Source organism: Leptinotarsa decemlineata, unplaced genomic scaffold (genome assembly GCF_025532065.1).
Source record: "Leptinotarsa decemlineata unplaced genomic scaffold, Ldec_3_MD MMD2_tig00000026_RagTag_RagTag, whole genome shotgun sequence".
In the NCBI taxonomy this organism is placed as follows: Eukaryota; Metazoa; Arthropoda; class Insecta; order Coleoptera; family Chrysomelidae; genus Leptinotarsa; species Leptinotarsa decemlineata.
In genome coordinates, this window is record NW_027412539.1 from 3,223,659 (window position 1) to 3,236,748 (window position 13,090).

The following is a 13,090-nucleotide window of genomic DNA, read 5'->3' on the forward strand; positions in this document are numbered from 1 at the left end:
GAGATAGAGATTTATCCAATTTTTCAGAACACTTTATATTTTTTGTTTCACCTATATACAAAAAATATTAATTTCGTCTGAAAAAAACACTCTTCCCAATTCAAAACAGAAACACCGTGTTTCGACGCGCGGTTTGTCAATCAAGTTAGCATCATCAGAAGATAATATGAACTGAGTTTTATTCTTCAAAAGTAATTTTTTGTGGAGGAGTCAATATTTCATGCCTTCCACAACCTGAATAAATGAAAGCTGAATCAATAAAGAATCTGCTGAAATGTAATGAAGGGCGAACTGAGAAGTTCACTCGAAAAAGTTACTGCATAATATAAACTACTGATAAGTCCGATTAGTCAGTAACTTGTCGTATTCATAAATTTTGCCCACAAATTGAGAAATCAATTAAAAAATTAATTAGTGATGATAGTTCTATTTCTTTTGAATTGTGTCAAACACAAAACAGATATATATATATATATATATATATATATATATATATATATATATATATATATATATATATATATATATATATATATATATATATATATAAAATATATATATATATATACAGGCTGATTCACGGTGGATGGCACATTAGACGTTTCTGGTGAACCAGACAACGGATCACTTCGAAAATTTAATGGAGGGCATATTCGGACATTCTCTAGCCAACTAAAATATTTTCGACAATGCGGTGTTGCCGCTTCTATTAGAAAGCAGTAGCAACTTTGATTTTTCAAATGGAACACTCTGTATATAATATTATTTTTGGAATCTCCAACAATTGCCCGACAACTTTTCTTGATATTTCTCTATATCTATCTGTTACCGTTACGGGTCGAGGCAAGTTTCTTGGTGCTTTTAAAGTTGATCCAAATGCATTGAAATTGTTCTGAATTCGTATAAATTTCTTGAGGTGCATTGGCGGTAGATTCGGATACATTTCATTGAACTTTCTACATGTTCTGCTGATAATTTTGTCACACTGTCCAAAAATAATAAACAAATTCATAAGAACTTCGTTTGAATAGTTTTGTTCCATCGTTTTGAAGGTATTTGCAACTTCTGAAGTGACGAAAATGTCGATATTATTAGGTGAATGTCACAACGCTACTGTCAAATAGTAATCATGGCCTGCTTACCAAATACCGAATGGAAATACCATTCTGAAGGGACATTTTCACAAATAAATGTTCATAACTCCGAAACTTGACTAGTTAGGTATAGGTATGATATACATAGAAAGAAAGCAAATTTTAGCAGCTTTTCGAATTTTCAATAATATATAGGGTGTTCCATTTGAAATTATCAAATTTCAGCAACTTTTTCAAGCAAACGAAAAAACTGTATTTTTTTACCACCCTGTATTGAAATAACGGAGATTAGGCTGACGTGTGGGAAGTGTCCAAGTCTCACCTAACTCCAAACCAAATTTCGATATCATAGTACTTCTTAACTAAAAGATATCGGCATTTTCGAAGAAAAAAATTTAAATTAATTTTTATTTCGAAAACGGTAACAGATAGGTATAGAAAAATATCAGGAAAAGTTGTCGGGCAATTGTTGGAGATTCCAAATATAATATTATATACAGAGTGTTCCTTTTGAAAAACCAAAGTTGCTACTGCTTTCTACTAGAAGCGGCAACACCGCATTGTCGAAAATATTTTAGTTGGCTAGAGAATGTCCGAATATGCCCTCCATTAAATTTTCAAAGTGATCCGTTGTCTGGTTCACCAGAAACGTCTAATGTGCCATCCACCGTGTATCAGCCTGTATATATATATATATATATATATATATATATATATATATATATATATATATATATATATATATATATATATATATATATTTATATATATATATATATATATATATATATATATATATATATATATATATATATATATATATATATAGATAAACTTCCTTGTTATGGTATTCGACGTAGCTGTGATGTTAAAAGTTCTAGAGCAAACGATAACTCTGATTTCGTAAAAGCAGAGTCGACAGAAACAGAATTTTTAGATCCTCGTATTGATGAATGTCTGAATTGGCAGAATCACTGCAGAATTTCAGTGAAAGAAAACTTAAGATACACTATAAATACGCACTTTTATCTATTTTCCACGATAGTTTTATATAACTAACTAGATAACAATAAAATCTGAGTATTTATACCTACATTGCCTATATGTATCATTAATATAATTTGATACCTACATTGTCTATACCTGGGATAACCTCAATTGATAGCGGTATATCGATGAACAAAAAAAAATTCTGATATCTGGGTTATAGGTTCAGGAGAGGACTATTTTGTTCGTTGAGGATAATAGAATTGGGATTTTTCTCTGACTTGTTTATTTCCATAGATTCCAAAAAATTTATCATCTTCCCTTTTTCGCATGTGTGGGGGGTTTTTAAATTATCTTTGTCTATTTTTTGTTTCGAATTTCTACCAGTTTGCCCTGTATATATGGCGGGGCATTCACCACATTTTAGTCCAGATCTCTTCTCTTTGTCTGATTTGGGTTTGGTATTAAATAATCTGTTTCCTAAATTTTCGTTGGATGTGTAGGATGTTTGTAGATTGAATTTTGAAAGATAATTTTTAATATTCTAAGAGATTCTTCCTTCATAATTGATACTGACATATTTGTGTTCTGGTATTGTGGAAATTGAATATAGTTCTTTCATTACTGATTTTTATTGGTATTCCATTGTAATGTTGTTAACTACAGTTACAGGTATATTATTATTAAGTGCTATTTGTTTAATGATTACGATTTCACTTCGGAGGTTTTGATTAGAAAGGGGTATTGTGAAAGCCCTTTGTATCACTGAACTGAATGTAGTAAATTTCTGTGAAATCGGCATATCATGCACTTGGAATGATGTCTACATTTCACAAAAAAAGTATTAGATTCGCTTGATTGGTACTAGAATGCTCATAAATCTTGTAGAAATGCTTTCAAATGTTTCGAAGTTTTAACTGTACCTTGTCTTTCAATATTTCACTTATCCTTATGTGGTTTCAAGAATGAAAAAAAAATCGTATCGAATAAAAAGATATAATCTCGACACTCGACAGAAAATCAATTTCCGCATACCATTTGGGGAAAGCAAACTGGCCTATAAAACTCACCAAATCATTTGGCTCCTCGCGTATTGAATTTGTTACCTAATGTCATTGAAAATTCCGACACTTTATTTATTTTCAAGCGCAACCTCAGGAATTTTCTTGTAGAAAAATGTTTTCACAAACCACAAGAGGAGACTAAATCATCTGTCGGTAACAAATAAGACAGATGGGTATCCGCGGCTAAGCTAAACAGTGGAGACGGGAGTGGGTTAAACAACTTAGCAAATTTCAAATAGATCTTAATGGGCGCCAGGTAAATTTAATCCTCCAGATACCCTAAGTAACTCACAATATCAATAACTTACCAATTAATATTGGAAATAAAAGATAAAGATCCCCAATATGATTTATTCGGTAATCCTAACTTACATGGATTAACCAACAACGCTTCTAAGACAACAATGCAATATTCACACTACTACGCGATGTTCAGATGTCAATACCAGAGCGCGGTGTATATAACCACGAATTCAATCAGCCATAAATTACGGTAGTAACGATGCTCAAAAAAACTACAATACGTCGAGTAAAACTACCACGAAAATTGAGTAGGTGAAATCGTAAATACTAGTATCGGATGGTAAGACAAACTCGTTTGCGTCGCGTGAGCTCAGGCGTAGGCACATCGGTGTCAATCAGCAATCGTGAAAGGACGGAAATACCTCAATTTCCGTTTCACAAATGCATCACTATATCAATCAGGTATAAATAACAAACACTATATCAAACAGGTATCAATAAACATAAGGGCAACAATTATGCAAATATCTCAGTATATCACAAATTTTCAATTAAATCAATTATAACTTGCGTGCTCCTTTTGGGCCACCCGGTATATGTTGTTAGGCTACCCCGTGGTTCGACGGAAGTGGATCACCCTGTAGTACTGCTGAGATGGATCACCCTGTAGTACGGCGGAGATGGATCACCCTGTAGCACCACCACGATAGATCACCCTGTAGGGCACGACAAGCTGGACCAGTGATGGATCACCACATAAGATCCAGAAAGATAAAAAAAACTTAAGAAGAAGAAAAAAAGGAAAGGAGAAGAAAAAAAAAGGAAAGGAGAAGGAAAAAAAAGGAAAGGAGAAGAAAAAAAAAACCCTACGGAAGAAAATTCTCAATCAGAATCAGATAAAAACAAGGTGAGATTCAACCCCCATTCAATAGGGACTATTTGACTAATCAATACCCCTGGTATATTGGGTGCCCTGTATAACCATATAACCCGTAAAAAAAATCAAGAAAATTGAATGAGTGTTGAAACCTCTCTTCAATACTAATATTCATTTGAGATATAACGATGGAATCATAAATGACTAAAATCATCAAAAACACATTTAATGGTAAATTCTTACCCTGGCCAAGGGGTTTTCTATACGTTTCTTCGTGTGCGGTGTTCTGCACGGAAGTCCTACTGGGACTTGATGAGTGACTGAGGGCCTTCTGTTTCTTATGAATCTAGAGACGAGAAACGAAGGTTGTAGAATTGAAGAGGTGATATCATAGCTAAGACCACATGAGAGATGCGACAGTGATTCAGACATACCTAATTTCGGAAATCCTTCCACCTGGCACGAGTTCGGTAACCACCACAAATCCTCAAAAGAGCTTAAGTTTCAGACTGCAAATATCCACACCAAAATGACCAATCAGTCTTCCACTATACAATCCTGACTTGTAGAAATAATCCCCGTGAAGGATGGCACAAATACAACCAAATATATCCTACAATCAGTCTGATGTTACGCTTTGAACTCCGAACCAAGCTCATCGAAGGCCAACTTCCGAATACTCCGAGACTGCCACATCTGACAGCTAACCAGTTGTTGCCACAGTGCGTCCAACCTACCCTACAAGCACCAAGGGGGCGCTGTGCACAACATCATAAATCTATCAATTCCTCCACAGCCACTTGAGACAATATCAACAAGTCCATGACCCATCAAAACTCCTTCTCAAAGCAATGCAACCCTTAAACAACCCTTGACAACTTGAGTAACCGATCAATCCCTCACCCGTGAACAACTGTAGAACTAGTTCGGTGTAGTTCGTCGGAACGACACTACGAAAGTTCGGCGGATGTCAACCAACAGCTGTCTCTTAACCTTGCATTAGAATATTTACAAAAATATTGTTCCAACCTATTTTCAACTATTTACCAATCCTTATTCATGCGATGGAATAGAAACATATAAGGTAAGTCGCCACATCCTTCCTTTTCAGTACGAATATTTGAACATTCATCTTATGCAGAATATTTACCGAAAATATCAAACAGTATTCAGAAACCAGAGCTAACTAATATTGTTTTTCAGGCGATATGGCTCTAATATGTCAGTAAACCTTCTGGAAGTGATGAATAACAATCTATGCAAGAAATATTCTCGGAAAGGTATAGGGAATAAGACAGACAACGGCTGAAAAAAAATGATAGGTGAAGAAAACTGAGAAACAAACAATAACAACTATTTCAACCTAGCGAGGAATTTCGGATCTCCAACGTCGATTGGCAATAGGAGAATGCGCAAGTACTGGTCAAACAGCTAGTCAGGGAGCATACATTTATTCTTGTACATTTCAGGTATGGTTTTCTATGGAACGGAAGATTCCCATTACTATGATGTTAAATGAATAAAATCTACTTGTAACTCAATTACATTGTTAATATCCTTTGAATAAAAATTTTAAAAGGTAAGGTAGTGTTTTGAAAGGTCACATAAGAGCAGTTTGATCTAGTGCTAAATTGAAACGTAACAATGTGTTCTAGTTGTAGTTTGAGTTTGTCTTTTAATGTGTATATTTGTCATTCACCATCATAACCTGAGGTATATAAATATGCCTAACTCAGATATAATACTCAGATTATATTATCTCCTGATGATGCTAACTTGGTGCGGGAAACGTGAGTCGAGAGACAGTGTTTTTGCTTTGTTTTAGAAATGTATTTTTCTCAAATTCGTTTTACGCTAGAGCTCCCTCTAAGAATTGCACACGATTCAAGATCTCCATCAGATCAGTAGGTACACTGAATATTGAAAATTCAATTTTGTATATAATTTTTCTGGCTGGCTCCTTGACAAATCATCTAATTGAAAAGATGTATCTCAGAGAACCAAGATTATTTCATTCCTCAAGAATTCTCTTGTAGGTAACGATCATTCCAAAGATTTTGTGGTACAATCCGAGAAATGGGGTATCACCAATACACAGATCTTTCTGAGAAGATGATGATACCACCCATGGAATCGAGATATGACTCAGTCTACAGATATCGACAATAAACGAGATAATAAAGACCAAGATAGGCAAAAATCGAAACAAACAAAAATATGAATTGCGTGCGAAATTTTGAATGTAAATGAAGTCATGAGATCGTAATCAATTAATTCCGATCCAACATTTCATACCAAGTAAAATTGTTAACATCCAGTGTATGCACACAAATAAGAATTTGTGTCATCATCAACTTGTGCTTTCCCAATCATAGTGAATATCAGGAATGTGAAAAACAATTTTTGGATGAGTTCTGAATTATGTTCGGAGTTGTCCGAATATGTACACTTTCGGTAATGAGTTCTTCGAAACTTTTGTGGACTTCCTGATACCCCAAATAAAAATGCTAGAGAAATTGATGTATGAGAGTGTTGATATGAAAGGACTTTGAGGTTTTTGAGTTTCAGGTGAAAACATTGATCTTGAACTTTCACATTAGCACTCTTCTGGATAATTTTTCAAAAATCTTCGAAATAAATTCATGACTTCATTTTCCTGAAACAGACAAAGGACCACGCACAAACCTTATGGAAAATGGCTTTCGGTGACTTCTGCTGATTTTTTGGTATGATGATCGAGAGTCTCTATGACATTATTGAATAATTGACAGTTTTTGAGAAAAAAATAGCTCATAGTCGGCAAAATGGGGAATTTGGTAGTAGAACGGAAGGAATAGGCCATGTTATTTTGCAACTTCATACCTTTTAGAAATTGTAGCATGCACTTCAGCAATTCCTTCATGGGCCTTGTGTCTTTACAGCACCGTTTGCCAATAATTGCAGACCCTACAGGGTGACGTATAAAGCCATAAGCCGAGTTATCAAAAATCATTTTTATATACATTATGAAAACAATAGATTCTGAGAAAGTTAGGCAATGGACATGGATATACATATAGGAGACGATTCAATTGATATACCGTGTTATATCCCCCGTTTCTATTTTGTTTCTCTGGCTATATTTGTGGGAACCTTGAATATGCACATTAGACGGCCCTTTTTGACATATTTTCAAAACAAACTCAACTTCTGGTTTTTCGGAAAATTACATCAATTTTTGATTTTAAAATGAGGAACCCTGTATATCATTACAGCACTTCTATCAAAAATTATAGAAACCTTATTGAGCGAAATTTGGATGAAATGAAACTAGATTCAATTTCATGTGATTGGGATTTGAATTCAACAGATGTTAGTGTCATATATTCCAATTTACTTGATAACTGTCAATCAGTTATCGATAAAGTTGCACCAATTCAAGTCTGTTACTATAAAAGTAACATTTCATGATTTGACAACGAAATTCATAATTAAATAAAACAACGTGATCAGATATATAAGGATTTTATTAAAACTATTGGTGTGAATAGAAATGTCAAATGGAAAGAATTTAAGAAACAGAGAAATGAAATAGTAAATTCATTAAAGAAGAAAAAAGAACAATTCTTCTTTGATAGAGTAGATATGTATGAAAATAACTCTCAACTAATGTGGAAAAAATTTAAAAATCTTATAGACATGAATTGCCGAAACTTTCCGAGCTGTATAGAATTTAACTTAACAAACCAGCTGTATATTGTTAATGATAAAACTGAAATAGTAAACTTCGACTAACTACGACTTCATTACTAGTGTTCAGCAAATTGTTGATACTATAGATAATGTTCAAGATTGGAAATTCAATAATTATAATCTATATCTTAATTTTCCAAGTTTCACATATTAACAATGAATGAATTATGTCTAATTGTTAACTCCTTAGACACCAAAAACATTGTTCATGAGATCTTAAATTCCAAAATGCTCAAAGTAATTTTTGAAACATGTAAACATATAATTTTAAACCTTGTAAATGCTTCTCTTCAAAATTCTAAAATTCCAAATATTTTAAAAGTTAGTACTATAGTCTCCATTCAGAAGGTTAACAATACAATCAAGGCCAGTGAATGTAGACCTATAAATACATTACCATCAATAGAAAAATTTCTTGAACTAGCTGTTTATAAGCAGGTACTTGACCATGTTGGACTCGTTGGACTACATTATCGATGCGGAAAATTGAAATGGAAATGAGATGGAACCTCATATCATTGACTAAATGCCATTCAGTTCGTGCAACACACTCTTTAATATGGTGTTTTATTGATTATTTATTATTTCAATGTATATTATTTGTTTTTCATAAACTACACCTTACGATTGAAATAAAGTTTGTGGAGATCAAATCGTGAAGTGTAGTTTATGAAATTACTATGGATTTCCATCAAGTAAAGGCCGAATCAATCAGAAAAAAAAATTCGTACATATTCTGCAATATATTTTACTTCCATTATTGTCCCCTATATCACCCCCTATATATCATTTGAATCGTTCTGTATATAACTTTATCCATATCCGTTGACTAACTTTCTCGCTATCAATTGTTTTCATAATGTTTTATAATTTTTTTTCCGATAATCGGATGAGGCTTATACGTCACGTCCATGAAAGAATTGCTAAAGCACATGCTACAATATTCAAGAGGCATGAAGTTGCAAAATAACATGGCCCCTTTCTCCCAATTTGACCAATTTTTCTCTCAAAAACTGTCCATTATTTTCCGTTGTGCCCGTGGAGACTTTTGATCAGGACATTCATCATACCGAAAATCAGCAGTCATTTTCCATAATGATTGTGCCTGGTCCTTTGCTCTGTCAATGAAAATTCGTGAAAAACAATGAAAACATGCATATAACTGATTAATTGAATCCCTACCATAAAAATATATTATTCAGGACAAATATGTGAAGGACTCCGCCTTCAAGCTAGCCAATAAACATATATTCACTAAACTAAAATCAATTCATTTAGTGAATGATAGAACTGCAACCTTTGAAGTCCAAATCAAGCACTTTCCCTTGACACCGGAACTGCAATACTTTAATTTTTCTCCTGAAGACGCCAACTTAATTGGTGAAACGCGTGTTATGAACAATGCTGGTTTTGGCCTCTATTTCGTGTCAAAATATCAGATTCACTAAAATGACGTAGTTACGTTGGCTATGGCATCTTTTGCACCATTGGATCAACAAAGAATTTGCTTGAATATAATGAAGGATGAAAAAGAAAATAATTCTCAGCCGTCGGAAAAAACTACAATTGTTGCAAGGATGTTAAGAGATGTCTCCAAACAAAAATATTATAGAAATAAAGTTTTCTTTAATCCACTGTAATGTAGAAAATAATTCAATTCTTTACCAAATCTGTTGATACACAAAAATAATCATTCTATTCTAATTCTTGACCTTCAATATGTTGCGAATATTATCGCAAAAAAATCAGTTAAAATATCAATACTGAAGAAAACGACGACACTTGCAATTCCTGAAAAATATTCAGTGTCGTATTACGAAGTACAAACGACGCTTCGAGAATCGAATCTCATATCGTTGATGTCAAACAAAGTAGGAATGGAAATTACAAAGAACTATTTCCACTCCGGAAGTTTCATCACGATAAAATCAAATTCTTTTCCATAGGAAGGTATAGTTCTACAAGAACAGAACAGTCACAATAGATCTGATTACCCTCTTTTCGCATTCAAAGAGAATGTGATATGATTTTTTCAGTTCAGTATTATGATGTTACCCGATTGCAATCAAATCAAAAATTTTTATTCGAGGTATGTATGACATCGAGAAATACTGAAAACACGTTTTGAATAAAAGAGTAGTGTTATATTATTCGAGTTGGTCATGACATACAGTCACAGTCATCAAATCACGTTACATTAGTTCAAATGACTTCTTTCCACTCAATTGATTGCTTTGGACAAGAAAAAAGCTGCAGTGAATGAGGAAAATGAGTTGGAATTCCATAAAATATATTTGAAGTTGGAAATTGGTATTTCAATTCTGAATCATTAAAAGAAATTATTCAATTCCACTTGAAAGAAATGGCCCAAAATGAGTTCATCGGCAAAAACAGGGAATGGTGAGAAATTCCACGATTTCACTCGAACACGAATGAACCATCAGAGATTAAATGAAGAAACGACTCAAATATAAAATAAGAAGACACTTACTTTAGACGCGGATACGGTCTAAAGTGAGAAAAAAGTAAATTTATTTGATGAACAACTTGATCTACCGCATACCTGCAGCTCCTAGAAAAAATAACTGGTCGTCAACGTGAACGGAATAGATCCCTACAAAATTAGGTATCTTCTGAATTCTGGAGTACCCCAGATTAGGGGGCAATTTTTTGACACTGTCCCTCCGAGTGTAACCATCTCTGGAGGTAGTTATCAGACTCCTGCATCATGACATACATTATACAGATAATAATGGTCATGATTCTCCAACTATCTTCTAAGATAAAACATGAGAATGTTCGAATGTGGTGTACATACAGCGTCAAGATACACAGACAAATTATATCAGTTCATAGATTACATCAGAACGTAGTTCATTTCAAGTAAAATGAACTACGTTCAGTGGAATGAGTGCATTAATAATGGAGTATACAGGGTGTACCTGAAAAAGAGTAAAATATTTAAGGTGGTGATTCCCTATAGAAAAAAAGATAGGATCCCTCATATAAAGAAACTTCATTAGAGCATCCCTTGTTAAGATACAGCCCCTTGAAGGGGGTACATAAAATTTGTATAACAATTTTTTTCACAAGCACTGAAAAAGTTACAATATTGAAATTAACCTGACGTTTTGTACTACCAAAAAGACACTCAGACAGTAATTTATTTGGTTTACCCCATGGTTGTAAAGGGTGGAAAACGCAACCCCCAAAATTTATTTCCAATGTAACTTTTTGTCTAATTATTTGTTTACCATTTGAAAATTAACTTCCAATAGCCTGTTTCATTCTAAACAAAAAATGTCTCTAGGGTTTTTTGCCCAAAATGAACCAGTTCGCAGCAAAAAATTATTTTACGAACAACTACAAAGATACATCGTCATAAATGCGAACTGGATTTATTGTTATTTTGTAGTTAGTACCTGCATTTAACGATTGAAGGATAATAAACAAAACTAATTTATCAATAACAAAACACACAACATGTAGAAATCATAGTAAATGTTCAACATGCCTTCAGACATTATGCATGCGTCTAGACGTCGGCGCATTGAGCCACGTATTCGCTCAAATATTCCTGGAGTCTCTCTGATTACCCTGCACGCATCGATGATGCGGTTTCTTAAGTCCTCTACATCGCGAACAGGAGTACGATAAACCAAATGCTGTAAATGGCCCCAAATAGAAAAATCGAGAGGATTGAGATCCGGGGATCGAGTGGGCCAGTTCTGTGGGCCTCCTCGACCTATCCACTGATTTGCATATGTTTCAGTTGAACGCTGACGTGCTACTTGAGCGAAATGGGTGGGAGCCCCATCATGCATAAAAAACATATTCCTTCTGACGCCCAAAAGACCTTTCTCCAGCAGTACTGGATGCACTTCTCTTAAAAATTGAACGTATACCGCACTATTCAATCGAGGAGGTAGAAAATGAGGCCCAGTTAAATCATCCCCAATAACTCCGAGCCACGCGTTGAGAGAAAACTGTTCTTGATGGTTAGTTTCGACAATAGCAGGAGGGTTTTAATCAGCCCATATGTGGTAATTATGAAAATTAATAATCTTGTCTCGAGAAAAACTACATTCGTCTGTGAATTCTATCGTCTTCAGAAAGTCACAATTTTTGAATGGTAAACAAATAAGACAAAAAGTTCCATTGGAAATAAGTTTTAAGGGTTGCGTGTTCCACCCCTTACAACTATGGGTTAAACCAAATAAATTTCTGGCGGTAGTACAAAACGTCAGGTTAATTTCAATATTGTAACTTATTCAGTGCTTGTGAAAAAAATTGTTATACAAATTTCATGTACCCCCTTTAAGGGGCTGTATCTTAACAAGGGATGCTTCAATGAAATTTCTTTATATGAAAGAACCTATCTTTTTCTCGATGAGAAATCACCTCCTTAAATGTTTTACACTTATTTAGTTATACTCTGTATAAGAAATTTATAATTTCAAATCAGTGATTGATAATATCAACTTCAAATATGCATGCCACCAATTTATATATAGGGACTTCCATTGGGAACTTCCTATCTTCAAATTCAAATAAAAATGTTATGTTGGCTTTGAGGACCGCTGTGGTTTATGGCTTATTCGCGTACACCTGAGGCTAAAGGAAACAGCACAAGATAAAGGCTAACGAGGTCAAATCGTACGATATTGGTGGCAAGTTCACATCACCTCCACGTGAGATGACCATGCCCTCAAATCGCTCGTGCAGAATATTAAATCTGGCATGAGATGTGTGGCATGTAGCGTCATTCTGTTGAAACCACAAGACGTTGGTGTCTAGATAATCTTATTTAGGCCGGAGAAGTTGGTAATCATCGACCTATAGTGTTCGCCGTTGATAGTGATGGCCTGGCCAAGGTCGTACTCAAAGATAACTAGATCGAGGTCACCGCCCGCCAAAAATCCACACTAAACATTGACTGTTTGGAATGCTTTGGACGTTATTGGATTTCATGTGGTGTGAAATCGTCCGTTATTCGACAAATTTGTTTGTTAACATACTCATCCATCCAGTAATGGGCCTCATCGCTGAAAATAATTTTTTCGATGGAAATTAGGGTCAGTTGCCCTTGTTGA

General features: G+C 34.3%; 1 protein-coding gene across 2 annotated transcripts in view; it reads right to left on the reverse strand.

The window, feature by feature from the left end:
* The window catches only part of prom (prominin), a 455,259-nt gene that overhangs the window by 436,180 nt on the left and 5,989 nt on the right, over positions 1 to 13,090 (reverse strand). The window lies entirely within an intron of this gene.